The 21,483-nt window shown below is 55.1% G+C and overlaps 1 protein-coding gene across 1 annotated transcript in view; it reads right to left on the reverse strand.

The window, feature by feature from the left end:
- The window catches only part of ZNF469 (zinc finger protein 469), a 158,945-nt gene that overhangs the window by 35,062 nt on the left and 102,400 nt on the right, over nt 1-21,483 (reverse strand). The window contains exon 4 of the mRNA XM_064386648.1: nt 4,384-4,493. The gene's annotated coding sequence lies outside the window, so the exon portion shown is untranslated. The remainder of the gene's footprint in view (nt 1-4,383; nt 4,494-21,483) is intronic.

Here is a 21,483-nt window from a genome sequence, read left to right on the forward strand (position 1 = left end):
AACCCAAAAAGAGGCTGGGCTCTGAAGGGGACATTGGTCCTTGTCATGGTCCTTTTGATGCTTTTTCCAGGAGCCTCTGGAGAAGATCTCCCTGCAGGAGAAGCTGCTTTTGGCTGGGAACACACACGGGACACGGGGCTGGAAAAGACCAGGAGAAGGGAAGGAGCGGGTGCCAGGCCCGTGCCAGCCTGGAATGCAGGTGGGAACGCAGGGAGGGCTGGCATGGGAGCAGCTGGAGGAGGCCAGAGCAAACACCTGCCCCTGGCCCTGCCAGCCCCGTGCCGCATTCCCGACCCCGCTTCCTGCCCCAGCGGCGACAGCTGACCAGGAACCAACCCTTAATCCCAAAGAAAACAGATTCAAACCCAAAGGAAAACACAGGGGACAGCGCCAGGCCCTGCTGGATCCCATCCCTACGGAGCAGGATCCCGGAGAAGGGGGCGAGCAGAGTCCATCCCACACTGGGTTTGTCCATCCCGGTGTCTCAGTGCATCCCACAGGGAATGGTGAGGGAGCAGCCCCAGGCAGGACCCTGCTCGTGGGGGTGCTCATCACTAACTGCATCCAAAACTCTGGGCTGGAAATTCCCTTTGCAGCTGGAGCTGGGATAAAAACTGGATGGCTTTCCTGGATGTGAACGACCTGTCCTCTTCTGGGATACTTCAGGTTCTGGCTCTGAGCCTCTTCCACAGGGTTTGATCCATGGATTCTCTGTTCCAAAGCCTGAGGCAGCAGATCCTGGTGCCCTTGGGAGATGCTCCAAAGGGAAGCCCATCGCTGGTGGCTGCAAGCCTATGTCACAGCCGAGATGGCCACGACACACGGAGTGTCACCACACGTTCCAGAAGGCTTTAAGCACTCACCCAAACAGAGGAGCAGCACAGCAGAAAGCTCCTGGCATCTGCTCCTGCTGTCCTGCAGCCCAGCCTTTCATCCCCTCACGTTCATGCCCTGTGTGCCCTCTGCTCCTGGGCACCCCTGGGCACTCCTGGCTCGCTGCTGCCAGTGCTGCTCACAGCTGTGCCCTGGGATGGGGCTGGGCCAGCCCCACTCACAATCACCCAAATCTGTGCCTACAGTCCTGGGAACCCACACCAGGCAATCCTCACACCACCCAAACCATCTCCCAGCCATCCTGCTGTCCCTGTTTCCCACAATCCTGGCCCTGGATCTCCACACCTGGGCTTGGATGCTGCTTGGATGTGGAGAGGGGGGACACAGATCCCTGGTGCCACAGGGAATTCTGCTCCAGGCCTTGTGAACCCTTGGCTGAGCTGACCACACACAGCCCCCAGCAGTGACTGTTGCAGGAATTCCCACATTCCAGCAGCTGGGATTCAGAGGGAAACCCCAAACAACCCCGTGGGGTCTCGTGGCCAGGCTGCTCCCTCTCCACAGGCACCAATCCCTGCTGTGTTTGGGATAACAGGCTCAGGCTCCCCAGGAAGCCACATCCACACGAGCGGGTGTTGAGTGACAAGGAACAGCACTGGCCATTCCCTCCAGGACTCATCCAGTCCCCTTTCCATCTGCCCTTCTTCAGGAGAGACAGGAAACCTTTCCCGTGCCTGAGTGGGAATTTAAACTGGGTGCCCAAAGCAATTCCTGTCGTGATTATCCCACATTTGCCAATTTGGGATGTGGACCACACGCCTTGGATGTGGACAGCACAACCCCCAGCTCCCCCTCCCAGGCACGGGGATCATGGATACCTCCTGACCCTCTCCATAATCCCAAAATCCCTGAGCTTCCCCTTCCATGCATGGGGATACCCCCGACCTTCTGCTCATCCCCAAAAGCCCTGAGCTTCTCTACTATGCACAGGGATCATGGATACCCCCTGAACCTTTCCATAATCCCAAAATCCCTGAGCTTCCCCTTCCATATGCAGGGATACCCCCTGACCTTCTGCTCATCCCCAAAATCCCTGAGTTTCTCCTCCAGGCATGGGAATCATGGATTCGCCCTGGCCTTCTGCACATTCCCAAATCCCTGAGCTTCCCCTTCCATGCACGGGGGTAACCCCTGACCTTCTGCTCATCCCCAAAATCCCTCAGCTTCCCCTGTCATGCACAAGGATCATGGATACCCCCTGATCTTCTTCTGCTCATCCCCAAGATCCCTCAGCTTCTCTTCCATGCACAAGGATCATAGATACCCTTGACCTTCTGCTCATCCCTAAAATCCCTGAGCTCCTCCTCCCATGCATGGGGATCATGGATACCCCCTGAACCTTTCCATAATCCCAAAATCCCTGAGCTTCTCCTCCATGCACAGGGATACTCCCTGACCTTCTGCTCATCCCCAAAATCCCTGAGTGTCCCCTTTTATGCACGGGGATCACGGATACCCCCTGAACCTTTCCATAATCCCAAAATCCCTGGGTTTCCCCTTTTATGCACGGGGATCACGGATACCCCCTGACCTTCCGCTCCTCCCCAGACCCCTCTGTGTCCCCAGGTGTCCCCGGTGACTGTCGGTGACACCAGCCCAGCCCACCGGCGCTCCTCCAGCCGGCAGGTGAATTCCCAGCTGCAGGAATGGCCTCTCCCGAGCTCCCCGCTGCCCATCCCCTCCCTCCCCGCGGAGCCACCGCCGGCTGCGGCGCTGCCCGGCCGCGTTCCCAGCTCCGCGCGGCTCCGAAGGGGTTAAGGGAGCCGAGCCGCTCGGATTCCTCCACCTACCCCTCCACAGTCCCGCACAACCAGACTTGGCACTTGGAGAGAGCTCCACAAATCCAGAGGCTCAAACAGGCTGCTGCCTTCCGTTGGTCGGGAGAAGGCAATTCCCAGCTAATTGAGGAACCAGAGCCTTCCCCAGCCCCTTCCAGGCCGATTATTTATTTAGGGGCTTTTTTTCCCCCTCCTTCCTCTTCTTTTTCCTCCTTTCTTAATTTTCGTTTTTATTTTTTTTCACCCTTCCTAGGGCAAACATCAGGAAAAGAAAGTGTGAATTAATTTGGGGAACGGCTGCGATTTATGATGCTCCCCAGCTGGTGAGGGCTGTTAACCCCTGGGTACCCGGGGTGCTGCATCCTCCCAGCTCCCTGTAAATCCCATTTCCCTGCTGCCCAGGCAGGGATTTGGGAGCAACATCAGGAAGCCAAATGGAAACAGTAGCAGATACCTTTTCCCTTCCCTAAATCTCCTTTATTTTCTTCCCTAAATCTCTTTTATTTCCTTCCCTAAATCTTTCCCGCCCCCCACAAATCTCAGTTGATGCCCTACACATCATTTCCCCCCCTTTTTTTTCACCTCTGCCTCGCAGTCACTGAAGGCTCCCCGAGTCATTTTTAACTCCCTCTGCCTCCTGCACACAACTCAGAGGAAATCTGGGAAACCGAATTCTCGGCTCTCCAAAACAGCAAATGGAAAGTCACTTAAAGGGACACTTCTGCCTTAAAGCGGCAGCGGCGCTTTTCTCCAGCGGCGGAAAAATGGGGTTAAAACCCCCTGAAATCCCCCCTCAAGGAAAAATCCCTCCCCGACAACACCCAGCACCTCCGAGCTCAGCCCTCCCGGGCCACCACAGGTGACAAGGCGCTCGCCACCCCCTCCCCTGTCCCCGGTGTCCCCGCAGCGCTCCCGGGGGATGTGCATCCCGGGAATGGGGTGGCAAATAAAAAGGAGATTTCAGCCCCCCGCCTGTCCCCCCTGCCACGCACACGGAATTCCCGGGGCTGGGGGGGCCGCAATTCCAGGCAGGCACCGGCAGAAGGGTTAAGGGGGGAAGGAGGGGAAGGAAGGACCGACAGCAGGACCGACATCAAAGCAACTTCTCTGCTCCGCAGATGAGCGGATCCATCCTCACTTCATATTTTTTGCAGCTGAAGTCGAGGGAGGGGGGAAAGGGGGGGTTGGATTAACTCCTGCTCTGCCAGGGGTGGCTCCGCCGGGGCACGGGTGACACTTTCCCGGCAGGGGTGGCACGGTGGCGGGCGGTGACAGCGGCCAAGAGCAGCCGGGGGGGGCCGGGAGCAGCAGCAGCCCCGAGCGGGGGCCCGGGGGCAGCTTCGGCCCCGGGAGGGAGGAATGGGAATGGCAACGATTTTCCTCCGCAAGTTCTGGGATGACACAAATATCCCAAATAGTTCGAGCAAAGAGCATCATTTTTTAACTGTGACAAACCTCGTTGAGTCATTGAATGAGGCAGAGAGGGGGGAAAGCGGGGGGGAAAAGTTGTGTCTGCAGAGGGAAATGCAGGAGATTCCAGCCGGGAATGCCGAGGGGAAGAAACCCTGGGAAAGGGCTGGAGTGAACCCCCAGCAGCGACGTGTGGCAAAGAGCACATTCCCCTTCCCCCCCAGGCTTCCCCCGAGGTAAAAAAATCCCACTTTTATGACATCAGGCAGCAAAGCGGCGCTGGAAAAGGGAATTCACTCACCTCATCATCAGGCGGCCGGAGGGGAAGGCTGCATTCTGCTGGAAAGGGGCTGGAAAAGGCGAAAGTCGGGAATCAGGAGCTGCCGGCTGGCCCTGAGCGGTGGCTCCGTGCTGCGGGGATGAAAAGAGCAGAAAGTCTTCATCACTGACCACAGGCACGGAGCTGCTCACGCCCCTCGCGCGGCACCAGCCAGTAGCGCACAGAAGTTGGGATACGGGAGAAGGAGAGGAGCGCAGGAGACCGGGAATGCTCCGGCACCGGCCGGGGGGGAAAGGGGCACGGGGGAGAGGGAGAGGAAAACGGGGGGGAAAGGGAAAGGGGGAAAGGGAAGGGAGGGAAAAAATGGGGAGAAAGGGGAAAAGAGGAAAAGGAAAGGGAGAGAAAAAATGGGGAGAAAAGGGAAAAGGGGAAAGGGAAAAGGGAAAATGGGGAGAAAAGGGAAAGGGGGAAAGGAGGGGAGAGAAAAACGGGGAGAAAAGGGAAAAGGGGAAAAGGAAAGGGAGAGAGAAAATGGGGAGGAAAGGGAAGGGGAAAAGGGAAGGGAGGGAAAAATGGGGAGAAAAGGGAAAGAGGGAAAGGGAAGGGAGAGAAAAACATGGGGAGAAAAGGGAAAGTGGGAAAGGGAAAGGGAAAGGGAAAGGGAAAGGGAAAGGGAAAGGGAAAGGAAAAGGGAAAGGGAAAGGGAAAGGGAAAGGGAAAGAAAAAAATGGGGAGAAAAGAGAATGGGGAAAAGGAAAGAGGAAGGGAGAAAAAATGGGGAGAAAAGGGAAAGAGGTGGAGGGAAAAGGAAAGAAAATAGGGAGAAAAGGGAAGGGGGGAAAGGAAACAGGAAGGGAGAGAAAAAATGGGGAGAAAAGGGAAAGGGTAAGGGAAAGAAGAATCGGGTAGAAAAGGGAAAGGGGAAAGGGGTAGAATAAGGAGGGGGAAGGGAAAGAACTGGATAAAAAAGGGAAAGAAGAAAAGGGAAAGAAAAAATGGGTAGAAAAGGGAAAGGGGGAAAGGAAAGGGAAAGAAGAACTGGGGAAAAAAGGGAAAGAGGAAAAGGGAAAGAAAAGATGGGTAGAAAAAGGAAAAAAGGGGGTAAAAAGGAAAGAGTATAAAGGGGGAAAGGGAATGGGAAAGAAAAATGGGTAGAAAAGGGAAAAAGTGGTAAAAAGGAAAAAGGGAAATGGAGAGAAAAACAGTAGGAAAGGGGGAAAGGGAGAGGGGAAAAGGGTAGGAAAGGTGAAAAAGAGAAATTAAAAATTGGTAGGAAGGGGAGAAAAGGCAAACAATATAAAGAAGAGGGAAAGGGGAATAAAAACAGGGTAGAAAAGGGAAAGGGGAAAGGTTAAAGAGGGGTGAGGGAGGGAAAGGGAAAGGATGGAAAAGGAAAGAGGAAAAAAGGGTGGAAAAGCGGGGAAAGGATGGAAAAGGGTGAAAAAATGGATAGAGGGGGAGGAAAAGGATGAAAAAGGGATATAAGGTGAAAAGGAATAAAGAGGAATGGAAAGAGAGAAAAGGAAAGAAGGAAAAGGGGAAAGAAGAAATGGGGATAGCCAGGGAAAAGAATGGAAAGGGAAATAAAGGTGACAGAAAGGGAGGGAAGTGGGATACAAGGGGGAAAGGGAAATGAAAGAAAGGGGGGGAAAGGAACAGAAAGGGGGGAATTGGTACAGAAAAGGGAAAATGGAAATGGGATAAAAAGGGCATAGGAAGGAGGGGGGGAAAATAGAAAAGGGTGAAAACAGGGGACAGAAAAGAGAGGAAAAGTGGCTAGAAGGGGGCAAAAAGGCTTCATTCCAAATGTGACACCGGAGGAAAAGTGAGCCCTGGAGCTGCCCAGGGTGCCAGAGGCCGGGATGTGCCAAACCCCGGGGACAACCCCCCCTCCCCAGCCAGCCCCTGGCCAGAGCCTTAATTAAAAAAGCTGCTCCCAACTATCAGATCACGGATTGCATTTCCAGGCCCCTCTGGAAGAGCGGCTCTGCTGGCAACGCTTCCCAAGCGCTGCCCGAGCGGGGAGCGCGGCCAGCCCCGGCTCCGATATCAAAGGAGCTCATCCCGCGGCTCCGGAGTCACTCCAGAGCCACCCCTGGGAGCAGAGCCCGCCGGGGAAATGCTGGGAATGCTCCCTGGGCAGGAGGGGCTGGGAGGTTCCCCCCATCTCAGGGTAAATGGGTGGAATAATTGTGAAATATGGAATGTTTGACTCCGGGCTCAGCGCATCTGTCACAGTGCTGTCTTCCCGGGGAATTCCAGGGGTATTCCCAGAGTATTCCCAGGGTACTCCCAGAGTATTCCCAGAGTATTCCCAGGGTATTCCCAGACTATTGCTGGGGTACTCCCAGAGTATTCCCAGAGTATTCCCGGAGTATTCTCGGGGTATTCCAGGGGTATTCCCGGAGTATTCCCAGGGTACTCCCAGAGTATTCCTGGAGTATTCCCAGAGTATTCTCAGGGTATTCCCAGACTGTTGCTGGGGTACTCCCAGAGTATTCCTGGGGTATTCCAGGGATATTCCTGGAGTATTCCTGGAGTATTCCCAAAGTATTCCCAGGGTATTCCCAAGAGTATTCCCAGAGTATTCTCAGAGTATTCCTGGAGTATTCTCAGAATATTCCTGGAGTATTCCCAGGGTATTCCTAGAGTATTGCTGGGGTATTCCCGGAGCATTCCCAAGAGCATTCCTGGAGTATTCTCAGAGTATTCCCAGGGTATTTCCCAGAGTATTCCCAGAGTATCCCCAAGAGTATTCCCAGAGCATTCTCAGAGTATTCCCAGGGTATTTCCCAGAGTATTCCTGGGGTATTTCCCAGAGTATTGCTGGGGTATTCCTGGAGAATTCCCAGAGCATTCCCGGAGTATTCCCAGGACATTCCAAGAGTATTCCTGGAGTATTCTCAGAGTATTCCTGGAGTATTCCTGGGGTATTTCCCAGGGTATTCCCAGGGTATTCCCAGAATATTTCCAGAGTGTTCCCAGGGTATTCCCAGAGTTTTCCCAGCACTCCCTCAGCACTGAGAGCCCTCCTTTAATCGAGTGCAATTGCAATCAAACCCCTGGCCTGGAGTCTATCCAAGCCCCTGGAAGAGCAGATCCCTATTTACAGCAGCGGCTGCAGAAATCCTTGGGAATCCTTGGGAATCCTTGGGAATCCTTAGGAATCCTTGGGAATCCTTGGGAATCCTTGGGAATCCTTGGAAAATGCCATTTTTGATGGTGATAACTGGGATGCACCAACTCCTCACTGGGTTTGAACTGCTCACATTTAATTATTGGGAGTTTCACAACTTCTTTTCCCCCTCTTTTCTGGTGTTTTCCAGCCCCAGAACAGAGCAAACAGCTCCTGGCAGCTCTGGGATATGGCTGGGACATGGAAAAGCTCTGATCCCTGGGTTTGCTCTCCAGTCCCCTCTAGAAATATGGGCTGTGTGTAAATAAATATATTAAAAATACAAGATCTAGATAACAGATGATGTGTGGAAACACAGAAAAATATGGGGAATATAATCTATGATGTGTATGGAAATATATTAAAGTATAATATATATAATATATATGGTCTGTATAATACATGGGGTATATATATGAAAAACTATATATTAAAAATAAATCTATAAAATTAGAGCCACTCTTTCAGATCCAAAGCCTCTGCAATTCCATCCAAGGCCTATTTTGGATGAAACCCAGAACTAAAATATTCTTTTTTCCCCCCCACTTTGCCTCCAGCACATCCCAACAATCCTGAGCTCTCCATGGGGGAACATTCCTGGATGCTGCTGGTGGCATCCCAGTTCTCCCAGTATCCCCCCCAGTGCTGCACTGGTTTAGCTTCTTCTCCAAGTTCAACATATGTGGGGCTCTTTCCCTGATTTTTCCTTGAGGAAACATCCCAATCCATGCCCTGAACAGCAAATCCATGCATCCATCACAGATATTCCAGGGAAAAGGTACCCTGGGCTGGATTTTAGCAAATATCCCTGAGAATGGAGCACTCCCACCCAGGAGCAGGGATGGAGGAGGGGAAAACGCTCCTGAGGTAAATCCAGAGGAACTCTGGGGCTGCCCTGGGTCTTGGCTCTGGATTCTGGATATTTTTGGAAGCCTCATTCCGAGGGCAAAATGATGCAGTTTAAAGTTCACACTGGATCCATGGATTTGGGTTGATCCCTCATGGGATTGCCCCAGAGCAGCTTCTCCTTGTGCACACCAAAATCCCTGGGCTGGGTCTCCCCTTCCCAGCCCTGCTCCCTCTGCCTCGGCCAGGACCTTCCTCACGGATCAGAAATCCAGCCCAGGAGCCTTTTCCTGCAGGAATCACCTCACCAAGAAATACTCCTTAAAAACTGCACTCAAAGAACACCCACACCACCCTCTGGAGGCCTCAGAATTCCCTGTTTCCCAAGGAATTGTGGTTTTTTCCCCCAGAGGGGTGATGACCCCATCAGCTTTGGATGCAGGATGGAAATGCCCTGGTCCTTGGCACACGGAATTTCTTCCATGCTCATCTAACTCATGTGGGAATTTCCAAGGAGTCAGGTGGGCTCAAAACCATCTCCACCTTATCCTTGAAAATGTTTTCCAAGTACAGCTGGGCGTGTAATTTTAAATTGATTATAATAACGTATTAATTATCCACCGTGAGTGCACTGCAGTGCTGGCTCATATGGAACATTTTCCCTCTGATTTGATCCCGTTTATCCAGAGGCTGCTGCAGGACAGGGGCTTTGCAGCTTCACTGCCACGAGATCAGCATTTGGCCTCCTGGTTCTCTGCTCCTCCAGGATGTTCCCACCACTGGAGTGAGATGGTGCCAAGGAAGGGGCTGAGGATCCATCCCAGGGGCTGATTTGTGGAATTCCGGGCTGGTTTGGGTTGGCAGGGAACTGAAAGCTCACCCCATTCCATGTGCAAGGACACCTTCCACTGTCCCAGGCTGCTCCAAGCCCATCCAGTCACGGATGAGAATTTTGGAGGCAGCTCCAAAACCACTCATCTCCCCCATTTTCTCGCTCTCCCAGGCACCTCAAATCTCCAATCCAAGCAGCCCCAGGCTGGAAATCAGGACCTTGGCAGGACCAAGGCAGGGGGATTATCCCTTTGCCAGGACAGAGTTGGAGCATCCCTTCCCAGCCCTTCCAGGCTTCCATCTGGGAATGCAGCTCTGCAAGCAGAGCAGAGGCCCAGGGTGTGGTGAGTGCAGAGGGAAGCAGGGCAGGGATGAATGGAACCTTTCACCGAGGAATTCCCCAGCTCCAAAGCGGGCGGGGAACGTTCCCTGGGACACCGGGACACAACTCCCTTAAAGTGGGGACAGGGAGAACCACGGAGGAGCTGCAGGAAGGGGGGGAAAATAATCCCTGGAGCAGCAGTGGGGGGCTGCAGGAGGCCCTTCTCCCAGCCCTGAAAGCTGTCCTTATTTTTCCCTGCAATTCCGTCTCCGAGGGCTCCCGAACATTTACATTTTTTCTCGGAGCTGTGGAGTTTATTCAGGGGGGAAAAAGCTCCGCTCATAAATGGCTGCATTGATGCTCTCACACTTCCATACATCCAGCTCCATCCACCTCAGACAACCGGCCTATTTTTCCCTGCTCCACATTGTGCAGGAATTATTCCCGTCTCCCGCCCGGCCACGCGCCCCACACACCCCCAGCCGAGCCATGAATGGCCGCAGTGTCCGCAGGCTGCTCCCAGAACCCTCGGAAAAGGGGGGAAAAAGCTCCAAAAAAGCCGAAGGACGGGGTATAATGATCCCTTCACGCTCTCCAGACAGGATTATTTCACCTCCACGCCCTCCTCCAGCTCTTTTTTCCCTGCTTGAAAAATAAATATATAAGGGGAAAAAGCCGAGGAAATGATCCCTTAGTGCTGCCGCACAAAAATGCCGTGGCCTCGCTCGCTGTTGTCTCCCTCCTGCAGCCAGAACAAACTCCACACGCTCCTTTCTCCTGCTCCTCACGGGGAGATTACTACGGGGAAATGTTTTCCCTCCCACACTCTCAGCCGCCCTGGAATTCTTTCTGTCAAACTCAGCTGGAAGCTTCTCCCCGTTCCCAGAAGTTCTGGGTACCTGCAGGCAAAGCCTGGGTGAGGCTGGCAGGGGGTGGAAGGAGCTGGGGAGGTCTCAGCCCTCCCCTCCATGGCCTGCATCCATGGATTTGGGGAGCAGGGAGATGGGAACTCAGCGCTGAGCCCAGCTTTTATTGCTTTTTCCTGGAGCCAACACCTTTGTCTGACCTTTCATCCCCCCTGCCCTGCACACCCCACTGCCCCAGCAAGATCCCCCAGCCCCAGACCCCTCTGCCAGGGCAGAGCAGCATTCCCAGCAGCTCTGGGATCACTGCTGCAGCCCCCCAGCCCCAAACCCCTCTGCCAGGGGGAGAGCAGCATTCCCAGCACCCCCAGGATCACTCCCAATATCCCTGCTGCATCCCCCCAGCCCCAGACCCCTCTGCCAGGGGGTCAGCAGCATTCCCAGCACCCCCAGGATCACTCCCAGCATCCCTGCTGCATCCCCCCAGCCCCAGACCCCTCTGCCAGGGGAGAGCAGCATTCCCAGCAGCTCTGGGATCACTCCCAATATCCCTGCTGCATCCCCCCAGCCCCAGACCCCTCTGCCAGGGGAGAGCAGCATTCCCAGCAGCTCTGGGATCACTCCCAATATCCCTGCTGCATGCCCCCAGCCCCAAACCCCTCTGCCAGGGGGTCAGCAGCATTCCCAGCACCCCAGGATCACTCCCGGCATCCCTGCTGCAGCCCAGGATGGCAAAGAGGAGCCCTGTGTGCCTCCCAACGCCGCCCCACGGACACATAGGTGCCATTATGCTCAGCTGGCTCCAAAAGCTCGGGGATAATATTTTTTTTAGCACTGGACTAAATATTTTTAACATATGCAAACATCCATGACTGAGGCAGCCACAGAGCCCGGGAGCTGGGATGCTGCTGCAGCTTCCAGGATGGAACAATGTCACCTTTCTCCTCCCTGTCCCAGCACCAGCAGAGGCGAGGGGGAAAAGGGGGCAAAGCCAAGCGTGGCAGCTTTCCAGGGTGGATTCTGCAGTGGGAAAAGGGGTCTGGGCTCCTCCAGGGATGCACAGAGCAGAGGTTTGTGTCTGCAGCAAACATTCCCCCTGTGTGAGGGGAAACGTTCCCGGCTTTAGGCAAACAAAGAGGTGCTGGGTCAGGTAAGTGGAGCAGAAAGTTCTGCTGGAGGGAAGTAGGTCAGGCCTGGATGGAGCAGCACGGCCGGGAGTGTGCCAGCCTGGCTGGGTATGAACCCAGCATTCCCGATTTATGGATGGGGAAACTGAGGCACGAGGCCAGGGATGTGCCAGCCAGGCTGGGTATGAACCCAGCATTCCCAATCTACAGATGGGGAAACTGAGGCACGAGGCCAGGGATGTGCCAGCCTGGCTGGGTATGAACCCAGCATTCCCGACTTATGGATGGGGAAACTGAGGCACAAGGCCAGGGATGTGCCAGCCAGGCTGGGTATGAACCCAGCATTCCCAATCTATGGATGGGGAAACTGAGGCATAAACCAAGGAAGTGCCAGACCCAGCATTCCAAATTTATGGATGGGGAAACAAGGCCAGGGATGTGCCAGAGCCAGCATTCCCTCTTTCTGGATGGGGAAACTGAGGCACAAGGTCAGGGATGTACCATTCCCCAGGACTGGGATCTGGCTGCTGGGAGTGACTGGGATTGGGATCTGGCTGCTGGGAGTGACTGGGATTGGGATCTGGCTGCTGGGTGTGACTGGGATTGGGATCTGGCTGCTGGGTGTGACTGGGATTGGGATCTGGCTGCTGGGTGTGACTGGGATTGGGATCTGGCTGCTGGGTGTGACTGGGATTGGGATCTGGCTGCTGTCCCCGGGCTCCCCAGCTGGAGCTGCTCCTCCAACGTGAGCATTTTGCTGCTGGCTGTGCTGGCCCGGCCGGGACGTGCGGATTTGGGATGGGGACACGGAGCCACGGCTGCTCTCGAGCTTCCTTTGGAGCTGGAATGAAAACAAGCAAAGCTCGCCCGGCCTCTGCTCCTGCTGAGCCAAAACCACTCCAGCCGTGCCCGGGAGCGGGAACAGCGGAGCTGGGAACGGCCAGGGGGGAATGTGCCTCTGGGATTTGGGGGCACTGCCGGGGTCACCGGGGGGAGGCCCCAGAGCTCTGCCCCATCCCCGGGCTCCTGCTTGGTCTGGGGGATGTGGGACCCTGCTGGTGCCCCCATGGCACTGGGGGGTGAATGCCAGCACTGTGTCACTGTCCCTGCTCCCAGGCTGCTGTCCCCTTCCTGCAGGAATGCCCCAGGCATACAGGGCTCAGAACAGGTCTGACCCTGCACATGTGACACTCCAGGGCATGGTACAGGTCTGATCTCACACATGTGACACTCCAGAGCTCCGTACAGGTCTGATCTCACACATGTGACACTCCAGAGCTCAGTACAGGTCTGATCTCACACATGTGACACTCCAGGGCATGGTACAGGTCTGATCTCACACATGTGACACTCCAGGGCATGGTACAGGTCTGATCTCACACATGTGACACTCCAGAGCTCAGTACAGGTCTGATCTCACACATGTGACACTCCAGGGCATGGTACAGGTCTGATCTCACACATGTGACACTCCAGAGCTCCGTACAGGTCTGATCTCACACATGTGACACTCCAGAGCTCAGCACAGGTCTGATCTCACACATGTGACACTCCAGGGCATGGCACAGGTCTGATCCCACACATGTGACACTCCAGGGCTCAGTACAGGTCTGATCTCACACATGTGACACTCCAGGGCTCAGTACAGGTCTGATCTCACACATGTGACACTCCAGGGCTCAGTACAGGTCTGATCTCACACATGTGACACTCCAGAGCTCAGTACAGGTCTGATCTCACACATGTGACACTCCAGAGCTCAGTACAGGTCTGATCTCACACATGTGACACTCCAGGGCTCAGTACAGGTCTGATCTCACACATGTGACACTCCAGAGCTCAGTACAGGTCTGATCTCACACATGTGACACTCCAGAGCTCAGTACAGGTCTGATCTCACACATGTGACACTCCAGAGCTCAGTACAGGTCTGATCTCACACATGTGACACTCCAGGGCTCAGTACAGGTCTGATCTCACACATGTGACACTCCAGAGCTCAGTACAGGTCTGATCTCACACATGTGACACTCCAGAGCTCAGTACAGGTCTGATCCCACACATGTGACACTCCAGGGCTCAGTACAGGTCTGATCTCACACATGTGACACTCCAGGGCTTGGTACAGGTCTGATCTCACACATGTGACACTCCAGGGCTCCGTTTTCGGGCCGTTGAGGCGCAGGAAGGTTGGGATTGTGCCAGAACAAGCACCACAGAGGTGGCAGCACGGTGCCAACCCTTTCCTGCGCCCGTGGGATGAAGGGATGCTCTGCAGCATCCAGCCAGGATGGGGCTCAGCCAGACCCAGCTCCTGCTCCCTCCCCGTGCCCCCAGGGCTGCTGGCGTGCAGATCCTGTGCCACAGGTGGCTCCAGGTGACAGCTGGCACTGGCAGGAGCCACCTTTGCCAAGGGTTCAGCATGGATTCCATGGCAGAGCTGTCCCCACTTTGGGATTTATATCTTGCTCTGGGATTCCTGAGGGACATCCGGAGTGACCTTGGAAAAGAAAAGCTGGGAATGTTGCAGGAGTGAGGCAGCACCTCCCCCAGGGCAGGGTGTCCTGGAGCCTGGCACCCTCTGGCCACCACGGGGTCACCTGCCCGGAGGTGCCACCACAGCTTCCAGCTCTTGATTCCAGGATTGTGCCTGGCACAGCCACAGGACTGACTGTCCTTTTCCATCTCCAATAAACCAAATTAATCCTGGATTTTCCAGCTCCATCACTTCCAAACAAACCTCCAGGGTGTCACCTGCAGCCCCCAGCCCGTTCCTGCCTCCATCCCCCTGAACCTGGCTGCAATTCAATCCTTCTCCTTTCTTTTCCTGGCGTTTGGAGTTGAACAGGAGCAATGAGGAGGGAACAGCACCTTCCTCTTCCTCCTGTCCTGGACCTGGCCGTGTCCCAGTCCTGCAGGGATCATCCAGAGCCACTCTGGATGGCTCATGGCTGATCCAGAGCTGGAACAGGGATGCTCTGGGGATTTGGGACAGCCCATCCAGTCCTGCTGCATGCCCCGATGTCACCACAGCCAGGAGCTTCCCCAGATTTCTCCTAACACCAACCAGGCTTTCCTTCATTCCCATTTCCATCCCAGCTCCTTCCCACCACCAAGTCCAGACCCTCTTTAAAGTTTTATTGGAGCCACAGTGGCTCAGCCTGAATTTTTTTGGAGTATGTGAATCAAAAGCAGCTTTTCAGAGGGTTTTGAGCTGCTGGAGGGTTAAAAAACCATAAAAAGAGGAGGAGGAGGAGGTGGTTTGTGCCCTGGTCTGGGTCTTTGCTCTGCACAGACTTCATTCCCACCCTGAGGTGCTCAGGAAGGAGGGACAGCCCCCAGTCACTGCAGAATTCCAGAGAAATGCTTTTCCTCCAAATTATGGCAGAGGAAATTCAATATTTTTTTAGGACTTGGCTTTGCATAACAACAACCAGCGTGGGGAGAACAATTCCAGCTCCAGACAAACAGCTCCCAAGAACCTCCCAGCAGCTCCAGCCCCACCACGGCCCTGCCTGTCCCCAGCTGTCACCTGCAGGGCCAGCACACGGCCCCAGGGCCACCCGTGGGAGGCAGAAGGGGACAAAGTTCTGACAGGACAAAAGGATGTGGCCTGAGGCTGTGCCAGGGGAGGGCCAGGTCGGACATCAGGAGGAATTTCTGCATGGAAAGGGGGTCAGGGATTGGAAGTGCCCAGGGAGCTTTGGGGTTCCCATCCCTGGAGGTGTCCCAGGCCAGGTTGGATGGGATTGGAGCAACCTGGGATAGGGGAAGGTGTCAGGGCTGGAACTGGATGAGCTTTAAGGTCCCTTCCAACCCATCCCATCCCATCCCATCCCATCCCATCCCATCCCATCCCATCCCATCCCATCCCATCCCATCCCATCCCATCCCATCCCAGATTTTCATAGGGAATGGGGACTGGGAAAGGAATGAGGACACCCTCACGGGTGAGAGGAAAGACCTCGGTGGTGGGAAGAGGAAGGGATTTGGTGCTGCTTTGCCCAGAAATGCCCCATTTCCACTGGCACAGACCCAATGCCAGCAGAAATGTTGGGAAAACAATCTGGAACATGGCTTTGGCCAGTATTCCTGGAGTTCCAAACCAAGAGAGAACAAATCTATGGATCCATCCCAATGGATGGAGACGAGGTTATTTCAGCCACCCAAAACCCACTTGGGAATCTGGAGGTGGAGACTGAGCCACTTTTGGGCTCTGCTGCCCCAAAAGTCCCTCCATGGCCACGGCCCTGCCCTGTCCTCCCCCACGGTGCCCCCCAGCCCAAATGCCAGACCCTTCTGAGATGTTTCTGCAGAGCTCCAGGAGAACCCAGCACATCCCCGGGGCTGTTCCCGGGGGAGCAGGACATCCATCCCCCAGCAGCTGGGCCAGGACCAGCCCAGGCACGGAATTATTTGTGTTTAGATAAACACTGACACATCTTCAGAGCACAAACAGCAAAGGGAACACCAGGAGTGAGTTCCCCAACCAAAACTCCCCGGGAGAAAACGCAGCGCAGGTGAAGGACCCCAATCCATGAACCTGGCCTTATTTCTGCTTCCTGCACCAAATCCTGGAGCTTCTTGGCTCCAGCTATTCCCTGAAGAGGGAATTCAGCCCCCTGTGAGCAGCTGGGAAGCAGCCCCAGCCCCAGGGCCGCTTTCCCAGCCCTAAAATCCCACTTGGGGCTGTTTGTCCTGACCAAACAGTAGCAGATTTGTGCCATAAATCCCCATTAATGAACAATCCCCATTAGCCCATTCCCGTTTTCCAGAGTTTGTGGGGATGAGCACTCAGCTCCCTCCTGCAGCAGCCAGAGCTTTCCACTCAAGGGCTGCCCATTAAATGGGCTTATCCACAGAATCCAAATATTTCAAATCCTGACAAATTTAAACACACAGAGGTCTCGTGGAGTCATTTTCCTGAAGGCTTCTTTCAAACAAAAGCCTGACACTTAATCCATGAGCACGTTGTCCATGGGAACGGGGGGAGCACGGGGGGTTTGTGCCAAGGTTTGGGATATCCTGCACGTGCTGTGCTGGCACAGAGCAGCTTTGAGCTCTGAGGGGAAGGAGGACAAAATCCCATGGACAAACCATGGGGGGATCCTCGGTTTATTGCCACGTATCCAAAATATCCCAACTTTTTAGCAGGGCTTGTTGCAATAGGACACAGGGAATGGCTTCCCATTGCTTGAAGGCAGGGATAGATGGGATTTTGGGAAGGAATTCCTCCCTGGCAGGGTGGGCAGGCCCTGGCACAGGGTGCCCAGAGCAGCTGTGGCTGCCCCTGGATCCCTGGCAGTGCCCCAGGCCAGGCTGGACAGGGCTGGGAGCAGCCTGGGACAGTGGAAGGTGTCCCTGCCATGGCAGGGGTGGCACTGGATGGGCTTTAAAGTCCTTCCAACCCAAATAATTCCGGGATTTTATCTGGAGGCTGTAAGGGCTTTCAGTGACTCCCCATGATACGAGGGTAACCCTGAACTTTGAGTTTTCATCCTGATGCTCTCCAGATGGACAGCTGTCCCATGGAATGCACCCTGGTGGGATTTATCCCAGTGGGGTTGTGTCCTGGTGGGATTCATCTGATTTGGGATTTCCAGTGGGCTGCACCCTGATATGGGGCTCCTTGATGGGGCTGAATCCTGGTGGGGCTGAATCCTGGTGAGATTTATCCTCATGGGATGAATCCTGGTGGGATTTATCCTGATGGAGCTGAATCCTGGTGGGATTTATCCTGATGGGGCTGAATCCTGGTGGGATTTATCCTTGTGGGGTTGAATCCTGGTGGGATATATCCTGATGGGATACAACCTGCTGGGATTTATCCTGATGGAGCTGAATCTTGGTGGGATTTATCTTGGTGGGGCTGAATCCTGGTGAGATTTATCCTCATGGGATGAATCCTGGTGGATGAATCCCGGTGGGATATACCCTGATGGGAATGAATCCTGGTGGGGCTGAATCCTGGTGGGATATGTCCTGATGGAATACATCCTGGTGGGATATATCCTGATGGGATGCAGCCTGGTGGAGGGATGTTTGATGGGGTGCATCCAGATGGAGCAGTCCCAATGGAATTCATCCTGATGTTTGCACCCTGATACGACTCATCCTGATTTGGGGCTGTCCCAGGGATTGGTCCCGGTGGGCTGTGTCCTGAGGGGCTCTTCCCGCTGGAGCTCATCCTGCTGGGATCCATGCCCGAGGGGTCGCTCCTGGCCGGGATCATCCCGACCGCCGTGCATCCCGGTGGGATCCATCCAGCCGGGATTCTTCCCGCTGTACGTTCTCGTGTGGCAAACAGGTGGCGATGTTGTACTCCAGGATTTCAGCTTCCCGCCCCAAAACGCCGGCTGCTGTCCAAAACCTGCTCGGGAGCCTCCCTGGCCCATGTTCCCCCCAGGAATCCTTTGGGAACCGAGGGGAGCGGTGCCGCGGTGATCCCAAGCTTTATGCCGCGCTTTAATTAGGATAAACTCAAGCTAAAGCCTCTCCTTCCATTCCCTTTTAATCAAGGCATGGGACAGAACTCCAGCTCTTGCAAGTGCATTTTTCCCTAGAGCCTGGAAGAGGAAAGTCGGGATGCTTTGGGAAAGGTGCACCATGCCATGGATGCAGACACAGGAATTGTGTTTAGGGTGCCAGGATGGGACACACGAGGGTGGAACACCCAGGGATGCAGAGATCCATCCTGTGAGCTGATCCCATGGACCTGCACTTCCCAGGCTGGCATTCTGCAGGATCTGTGGGCACTGAGGCTCTGGAGCAGCAGGAATGTCACCAGGATGTGGGGATCTCCCTCTGGCATGGCAGAAATTCCTCATCTCGGAGGGAAGGAAGCTCCTGTGATGTGCTGGATGCTCCCAGGGATTGCTTCACGTGTGATCCCAAGGGATGCAGCTCCGAGGGGACAGGGCCATGCTGGTGTGGCCACCTCTGCCCCCACATTCCCTGCGGAGCACCCGGAGCGATGCCACCCCAAATTCCCACAAAACCAGAAGCTTCCAAGGGCTTTGCATCCCCTCACCCTGATTTCCCAGAGGAGCACATCCCACAGCGCTGGGGTCACTCTGAACCAAGCCCCTGCGCTGGGTCTGTCTCCTACTCCCTGTCCTTCCCAGGGAAAGGTGGAAGCTCCGGAAGAGGCTCCTCCAAGCCTGGCCCACCCCCTGGGACATGGGGCAGTGCCACGTCCTGCAGTGATGTCACCTCTCAGCCAAGTCCTCGTGACTGTCACTGCAGCCAGCCAGGCCCGTGGGTGATGCCAGAGGGTGGAGGGCAAAGGGACAATGGCTCCAGAGGCACCTGGACAAAGATCTCCATCCTTTCCACAAGTGTCGCCTGCCCAGGAAAAGCTGGAGGTGCAGCCACAAATTCCAGGGGTTCCTTGGCAGCTCTTGGGATGACAGGGACTGGGAAGGTGAGGAGTGGCAGGATGGGGATGCTGGAATGCAGCAGCTGTGACAGCAATTCCCAGGGTGAGAGGAACGGGCTCTGTGCTGGGATGTGTTGGAAGGGTGCTGGGAAAAGCAGCTGCACTTCCCTGCCACAGGGGTTTCCTGACTTTCTGCTGCTCCTGCAGGAGCTGGGTTCTGCTGCCTCAGCCATGCTGCACAGCCCAAGGTTTCCATCCTGGAGAGGGCACGGGAGTCATGGAGGCACAAGCACACACTGCAGCAGCCAGGTCCCACCACCAGCCCAAATCCATCCTTTTCCCAGCTGGGATCACTGGGAAGTCAGAGCCTGCAGCACAGCCTGTGGGATGGTGAAGCAGCTCTGGCATGGACACTTTTCCTCCAGCAACATTTCTTTCCTGTTCCCAAATCCTGGGAGAATCTGGGAGCACAACATTCCAGGAGATCCGGGGAATGTCTCTGCAAATGGGCTCGGACAGACGGACAAATGTCCATGGATGTTGTTTATATGGAGCTAGGGAATGGCAGTCCAGAGCTGAAATAAATCCACCTGCCCATGGAAAATGCCTTTCCAGTGGCTTCCAGCCCTTCCAGCAGCAGCAGGGCCATCCTGGGAAAGCTGCCTTGGGATAAAATCACTGATTTTTAGAGGCTTTGAGTAAATGTCAGTTTTGTGCTCTCTTGGTATTCCCTGGAGTGGGAATCAGCAGCGGGATGGGCACCTCCAAAAGTGATTCCTGGTTTCCCACCTTTGGACGCAGCCCAGGCATTTCCCTGGGAATACTCAGCCCTGCGGGGGGAATTCTGTGGAACAGAATCATGGACTGGTTTGGGTGGGAGGGGACCTTAAAGCTCATCCCATCCCAACCCTGCCGTGGGCAGGGACACCTCCCACTAGCCCAGGTTGCTCCAGTCTGGCCTAGGACACTTTCAGGGATGAGGCAGACACAAATTCTCTGGAAAAAATGTGCAAGAGCCTCCCCAAAATTATTCCAGAGCGATGAATTCCTTGAGAATCTGTGTCAAACACCGCTGGGATAACGCCCTTCCTTCCACACCTGCACTTCCCTCTTGGCTGGTGCCTTGATGACCTTCAAGGAGCCCAAAACTCCCATGAAAAGAGCACATGGCACCAGGAACATCCCATAACAGCCCTACAAACCCAGCCCAAAGGACGGGAACGTGCAAACCCCAGCTCCTCACTCCCGCTCTGCCGGCAGCCAGAGAAACGCTCCTTCTGTGAAAGCATCATAAATATCCCAGGATCTGCAGCCCCCAGGGGCTGCACGGGGGATGCTGTCATCGAGGAAGGAGCAGGGAGCAGCAGCCACCCGCTCCTGACTCAGCCAGGGAAGCGGCCCTGTTCCCTGTTTCCATCATCTCCCGCGTTTTATTTGCCTGAGGTTGTTGGTAACTGTTGCTTAGTAGTGGCCACGGGCTCTTTAACACCTTTCTGCTCCAAGCCCCGCCGGCCAAAAGGGATGGGGGACATTCCAAGAGGGTTTGAAGCCCACGGGGAGCTCCCCATGGATGATTTTTGGGTTCCAGAGTCCTGCAGGAGCAATCCCTACGGCACAAGGAGTGACCGGGATGTTTGCATGGGATGCACAACCAGGGGGTTATGGAGCAGCTCCAGCTGAAACGGGGCTTGGGAGATGGACAAAATCCATGTGCTGGTTGGGGAGAGGAGCGTTCCAGCATTCCAGGTCCTGAAATGTGCCCCCATCTCCCTCCAAAGGCAGCCGGAGCTGACCCAGGGGTCAGGCTTTGCCACCCGCAGCTGGCCACAGCTGGACCCGCTGCTGAGTGTGGAGACCAGACCCTACCCACACGAAAAAAGGAGGGATTGGGAATTTTAGCTCATTCCTTGGGCAGCTCGGTGCAGCCACGAGCCCGGATCAGGCAGGACGTACCAGGGGAATCTCAGATTTGGGAATGCCAGGGTCACCCCCAGAGCTGGGAGAGGGAAGCTGGGCTGGGAGGGTGGCACGGACATGGCACACATCACCAGGGATCAGGGAATTCCAGAATCCCAGAATGGAATTGGAAAGGACACTGAAGATTATCCAGTCCCACCCTGGACAACTCCCACTATCCCGGGGTGCTCCAAGCCCTGTCCAACCTGGCCTTGGGCTCTTCCAGGGATCCAGGGGAGCCAGAGCTGCTCTGGGCAGCCTCACAGGGAAGAATCTCTTCCCCAAATCCGGCCTTGCCACCACAGGGTTGCAGAGATGTCACCTTAAAGTGACTTTCCTGGGAGCACAGGGATCCTGAAAAGGGACAAACCTCCCAGGAAGGCAATCCCACGGGACGGCAGGGGAACACTGAGCTGTTTTCCAGGGATGGGCTTTGCAGGGCTCGGCTTTGGGACAGAGATGTTGTTTTTAGAGTAACTCTCACTTTTTGGGATACGAGGAAACGATGCTTCCACAGAGGATTAAAAATGTAATCCTGTCACCACCAACCCTGCTGGGAGTGCCTAGGCCCAAAAATCCAGTAAATGCTGATATCCCGCTAACCCCACATGGAAAAAAATCAG

Source organism: Passer domesticus, chromosome 12 (assembly GCF_036417665.1).
Source record: "Passer domesticus isolate bPasDom1 chromosome 12, bPasDom1.hap1, whole genome shotgun sequence".
NCBI lineage: Eukaryota > Metazoa > Chordata > Aves > Passeriformes > Passeridae > Passer > Passer domesticus.